The sequence below is a fragment of the Vicugna pacos genome, chromosome 5, assembly GCF_048564905.1.
Source record: "Vicugna pacos chromosome 5, VicPac4, whole genome shotgun sequence".
Taxonomy (NCBI): Eukaryota; Metazoa; Chordata; class Mammalia; order Artiodactyla; family Camelidae; genus Vicugna; species Vicugna pacos.
Window position 1 is genome coordinate 15,170,098 of NC_132991.1, and position 6,695 is coordinate 15,176,792.

Consider the following 6,695-nt stretch of genomic DNA (forward strand, 5'->3'; position numbering starts at 1 on the left):
GCCTCTGTCTTTAGCCTACCCAAGAAAATGTGTATTCCTAGTTTTATTTTGACAATGCACTTTCTGAGCTCTGGAGTGGGCCTCCTGGCGCTGGGTGTTTTTCTGACATCATCATGGACTTGACCTCCTCACTCCCAACCTTGGCCAAGAGAGGGGAGGTGTTGGCAGAACACCAGGAGGACCACACCTATCGGGAAGCAGGAGGGTGGAAACAGAGCAAAGGAAACTCTCCACTGCTCCATCATTAGCCTCGTGGATGAGAAGGATGAGGTGTAGAGAGTTTCTTGCTAAAGGCCTGGAAGAATCCTAGGGCAGACCACCACCTCTGGGGGAGCGTGACTGCTGCTCTGTGCCATCTCCTGCTGGATCCTTGAGTATGTCTCTTACCTCCCCATCTACACCCTGAACCACTGAAAGGGAGAGAGTGTATATTTCGCTGCTGTCACCCAGCAGAGTTTCTGACACTGTCTATTGCTAGTATTTGTTAAATGAATGAATGTCGTTGGGCACTTCATCTTTTTTAATTGAAGCATAGTTGATTTACAATTTTGTGTCAGTTTCAGGTGTACAGCAAAGTGATTCAGTTATATAGATATGTATATATCTATATTCTTTTTTGATCTTTTTCATTTTAGCTTAGTACAAGATATTGAATATAGTTCCCTACACTATACAGTAGGTCCTTGTTGTTTATCTCTTTTGTATATAGTAATGTGTATCTGCTAATCCCAAACTCATAATTTACCCCTCCCTCCTCTTTCCCCTTTGGTAACCATAAGATTGTTTTCTATGCCTATGAGTCTGTTTCTGTTTTCTAAATAAATTCATTCGTATCATTTTTTAAGATTCCACATATAAGTGACATATGGTATTTGTCTTTCCTCTGTCTGATTTACTTCACGTGGTATAATCCTCGCTAGGGCCATCTATGTTGCTGCAAATGGCATTATTTTATCCATTATTATTTTATATATACCCAGGAGTAGGGTTGCTGGATCACATGGTAAGGCTATTTTTCATTTTTTAAGGAACCTCTATCCTGTTTCCCATGGTGACTTCACCAACGTACATTCCCACCAACAGTGTAGAAGGGTTCCCTTTTCTCCACAATTGGGCACTTCTATAGTCTGGATGTGTTCAGACCTCACCAACAGGAGTTCAAATGAAGTCACAATAACACCACATATTTTTATATTGAAAGGAGCTTATGGCCAATTTTTCCTCTGAACAGTTAGGTTGTTACAAATGGTTAAATGAGAGGACTGAGCCCATGGTGAGAAGGCAACTTGGGTGCAAAATTTAAATCCTCAATAATCAGACAAATAATATTTTAATGCAATTGTGTTCATTTCCCAGGGCTGCTGTAACAAAGTCCCACAAAGTAGGTAGCCCAAAACAACAGGAATTTATTCTGTCACAGTTCTGGGCACTAGAAGTCAGAAATCAAGGTGCCTGCAGGGCCACGCTCCCTCTGAAGGCTGGAGGTACAAGTCCTTTGCCTCTTCCCGGCTTCCACTGGCTGCCGGCCACGTTTGGCCTTCCTTGGCTTGTTGCTGCATCCCTCCAATCTCCGCTTTTCGTGGCTGTCCTCCCTTCATGTCTTGTGTATCATGCAGTCATGGTGGCTTTCCTCTAAGGACACCAGTCCCTGGACTTAGAGTCCACCCTTCTCCAGTATGACTGTATCTTAACTAATTATATCTACACAGACTCTACTTATTTCCAAATAAGGTCACATTTTGGGGTTCTGAATTTGAAGGGGATGCTATTCAACCCAAGCAATATTTTTTTAAATCGAAATCAATGCCAAAAATCCCTGAAGAACAGAATCTCAAAGTTCTAAATACAGGATCCGCCCCTGCCCCAGCACAGTGCCCCCCAGTCACCTCCCCCGGGCCCAGCCTGTATGAGATCATCTCTGTAAAAAGCCTCAGAACAGTGTCAGGAGTGAGAAAGACACGCCTGCCATTGATTTCTTCTACTTTGCTCTGTACATGTTCTTGTGTGGAACTCTTATCTGTTGCTGGGATTTGACTTCTCTGGGGTCAAGGGGTACAAGCTCTGTCGAAAACATTTCTCTTCCCTCCTGCACCAGACTGACATGAATCTGTTCTTTTTCTTTTCTTTTAGAGTTTATTATAAAAGATATTGAATGTAGTTCCCTGTGCTATTCAGTAGGCCCTTGTTGTTTATCTGTTTTATATATAGTAATGTGTATCTGCTAATCCCAAACTTGTAATTTATCCCTCCCCTACCCCCTTCCTCTTTGGTAGCCATAAGATTGTTTTCTATGAGTCTGTTTCTGTTTTGTAAGTAAGTTCATTTTTATCATTTTTTATACTCCACATGTAAGTGATATTATATAGTATTTGTCTTTGTCTGACTTACTTCACATAGTCTGATCATCTCTATCTCCATCCATGTTGCTACAAATGGCAATATTTCATTCTTTATTATGGCTGGTCATTCTTAAGGAAAGAAAGGCATTTAGGAGGGAGGTGGAAATCATACTTCCTGCTGGATGGACTCTAATTATTGCCCGTGAGTGTAGGAGAGAAAAGGCACCATTGAAGACAAGAAGAAGCTCCTCAAGGCTCAGGTCTGCAAGGAATCCTAGGAAAACAGACCCAAATTTGCACCAGCCTGTCTCTATCATTCTGGTAGCTTATGCCCACACACTTGGAAAGGTTTCCAGAATTTCCAGAGATGCCTATCCACCCCTTTACAGAAAAACATACAACCTCTGCTTGGACATTGGGTTCTCAGCAAGGGAACATGAGAAATAGCACAGCCTGGGCTGCACTGTTTCAAAAAGTAGGTCATAAATATCCTTGAATCAAATTACTGGGGCTCATGGCTGGCGGCAGCCGCCACAGCCAGCAGGTTCTACGTGGTTTATTTTTCTTTCCTTTTGGGAGTTGCAGAGACGAAAGCACTGAAATCTTCATTTCTTTCACTCTGAAAAAGAGAAAGAAAGAGAGAGGGAGAAATGGCAGATATTTCAGTGTTTTTAATGTCTGGATGTTCTAGTACATACAAAAGTCCATGCGCTTTCTATATGTAATTTCTATGAAGTCAAACTGATGAGGTTAATATGGAATCATCCTTGTTTTTGAATTGAGAAAAGTCTCAGACATCTGACTCACCCCATAAGAGTAATGCCAGGGTTTGAACCCAGCACATAGGCATTCCTTCGAACACTGGAATCCTCTGTCTGGTTCACACACTACATGCAAAGTAGCAACTCTGATAGATTGATGACTCTACAGCTCTTTTGGAGAGTTCAAAGGTGGAAAACAAAATTGCTCTACATCACAAGACTTTACAGTGGACATACCATCACCCAAGCAATTCTACCTCTAGGAACTTTCCCCAATTATGCAATCAATAATATACCCCAAACTTTATCTATAAGGCTGCTTATAGCAGTGTAATGGATAATAGTGGAAAATGGGGGGGGGGGGGGGGCGGGGCATGGGCAGGAGGATGCTCCAGAGAGGAGATAGTTAAATAAATGATGATACACTTATGGTTGAAGTGTCTCAGGCCTTCCAGGCCTGTGTAGTCACAAATGCTACTTAACACTCATGACAAGGGGATTCCTGAATTCTAACCAGTCATATGGAGCAGCTATAGCAATTAGTGACGGCTCTCTCCCCTTGCTCCATGCTCTCTTGACTTCTGATATCTTTTGGCCATATTCTAAGCCTCTCTCCACTTTACTGCAAATGTGGAAGTGGAGGGCAGGGTATAGCTCAATGGTAGAGTGCGTGCTTAGTATGCACGAGGTCCTGGGTTCAATCGCCACTACCTTCGTTAAATTTAAAACAAAACAAAATAAAACACGGAAATAGCCCCTTCCTTCATTTCTCAGGGCATCACTTGAGTGTGTAACTGTGTGTGCAAGAGTCTTTACAGGCAGGATCATAAACAGAGTTCAAGACCAAAGAAAATCAGGTCAGACATCAATGTTCCCAAATCCATCTTTTGTGCTTCAACACAAAGAGCTCCTTGCTGAGCATTTCAGCTTTGTGCCGACCCACCTCCCGTTGCGAGAGTCCATTGTCACTTATATCCACATCCTTCTCACCTTCCTGAGTCCTAGGCCTGCAACCTTGATTCCAGATCCTCAAAGGAAACCAAAAATCTGTTACCATCAGAACAACTCAAAGAGGCACTTTTCACTGCCATTTATTTTCTCGTCTCCAACTTTGGCTCCCATGAAGGCCTTAGTTCTTGCCTGTCTGTGCATCACCAAAAGGCCCATGGAAGTGTTTCTTTTATCGTAAATTAAAAAAAAAAATTCTCCCTCGAATGAATTTTGCTACCACACCCTAGAGAAACCAAGACAAACTGCCAATAGCTTTTAAAATAGCAATTTATTTTCCTTCCCACCACACATTTAATTGAATTCCTTAGAGCCATTAAAAGTCATGTTGTAGAAAAGTATTTAATGACATAGAAACAGTGTTCATGGCATATGGATAAGTGACAAAAAAAAAAAACCTATCAAAAAGTACGTGCATTAGAATCCAAATTACATGAAGCTGTGTGTATATTTGATTAGGAGAAGAGGGTAGGATTTGGAAACATATTGTTGTGTTTTTCTATTTTGCCTTCCTACATCCGTCTGCCTCAGGGCGAGGCGTTATTACAGATGCCAAGAGAAAGCATAACTGTTTATCTTTGACATTCAAAATAGGATTTTACACCTGAGATGGTCTTGGAGCTAGGAACTAGTAAAAGAGGGCCATTGAACATACCAATGGCTTTGCATGAGGGTTGAGAGGGAAGAGAAATGAAGACAGAGGAGGGAGATGTTCAGGGAGAAACTGTGTCCTCTGAGCTCAGGGGACCCAGGGCAAACAGAACCTTGCCCTTGTCTCCTCTTGGGACTCAGGAGGAGACCACTGTGCAAGACAAGTCCATGGTGCAGGACTAATGAGGCAGAGAGACACAGCTGAGCAGAGTGAGCAGCCCCGAGAGGCACGGATTCCAAGCTAAGATGTGGACAGGGGACAGCCTGAGTGGATCAAGTGGATCAAGAGTAAATAAGAAGAAATGATAGAAACCCAGGGGTCAGCAGCACCTTGGGAGACATGGAAAGACCCAAATTGCAGAGGGAGGACCCTGGCCCCTGAACAAACTGAGAAAGAGTTGGACACGTATCAGCAGTCATGGTGTCAGGGACAAATGCCAACAGAAAGTCCAAAGATGAGAACAGGCCAGCTGACTCCCAGCACCAGCATCAGCATAGGGGGACATCAGCTCAGGGCCTGGAGTCCCTCTGGCCATAGGGACATGGAGGCTTAAGCCCCATATTTATTCCCAAATGCCATTTTGAAAGGAGCTGGGTGACGTGGGCAGGGAAAGAATCTAAAAGACTGAGCAATCATCCCGAAAAGATGAAGTTAAACCTGAAGGGACTGTTATTGACTTGGACTAAGTTTAAACTCCAAGGAGCTAAATTGAGAATCTTTTCTAGCAATCTCGTCTAGGCGACAGGGTAGGGAGCAGAATGGGACAGAGGACCAGATTAGTTATAGAGCGGGAGCTTTCAGACTTTAGTGCACATTAGAGTCACCTCAAGGGCTGGTTAAATCACAGTCCACTGGGCCCACCCCCAGAGTTTCTGACTCCCAGGAAGTTGAGGTGGAGGCCTCAGAATTTGCATTTCCAGGAAGTTCTCAAATAATGTCGATCCTGCTAGTCCAGGAATGACACCTTGAGAACCACTCTTCTGGAAAGTTAAGGAACACCATGGTCTGGCACAGCTAAATGCAGTGATGTTGTCTTCCCCATCTATCTATCTGTCTGTCTATCTATCTATTCATCCATCCAATCCATCCATCCATTCAATCTATTTACCTATCTATCTATCTGCCTACTTACCTACCTAGCTACCAACCTACCTATGACCAGAAGTACATATACTAAATGGCAGTTGTGATTATAAGGTTGCAAGATTATGGCTGACTTACATTTTTACTTCATGCATTCTCAACCTTTCTAATTATGTGAAATGAGCATGTATTACTTTTGAAACTAAAAAAATATATCAAAAGAGTTATTCAGAAGATAAAGAGACTTATTGAATGGAATCTGTCTAAATAATCCTAAAAAATGAGACTGCCCAAAGGGTCAGACTCACTCTTTCTTCCCTTCCCTGCACCTTGTACTGCAGATACTTTGCAGCAAAGACTAGTCTCTTTCAGAGACAAAGAAAGCAGCCACCGTATAGGTGAAATGTGAGCGGTAAACCAAATCCCGCAGCCCTTAAATAGCTCCCTCAGCCACCTGCCCTGGTCCTGGAGATTGCTCGGGAGACCAGTCCCTAAAGAGATTTGGGAGCTGTGCATCACCACTGTCACCTGGTGGGGATCATCATTCACTTTCCAACCTAGAAAGCTGTGATAAATACAACACCTGCCTTGACCTCGGGTCACTAAGAGATGGCAGGAGTCTAAGGGGCTGGGACAGGTGACATCGATTTTGCTGGCAGGTTCAAGCACCAAAAGTTCCAGGCTTCACGACCCAGCCTGGAGGCAGCAGAGGGTAGCCGTGGGCCTCCAGGGGTCAGCCCAGGGAGGGCAGGTTGTGGGAGGGAGCTAAGGACGAGCTGCACAAATAACATTAAGACTGAGACACTCCGGGGCACTGCCTGACAACAGGGCTGCCTGCCTGGGATGTACTGC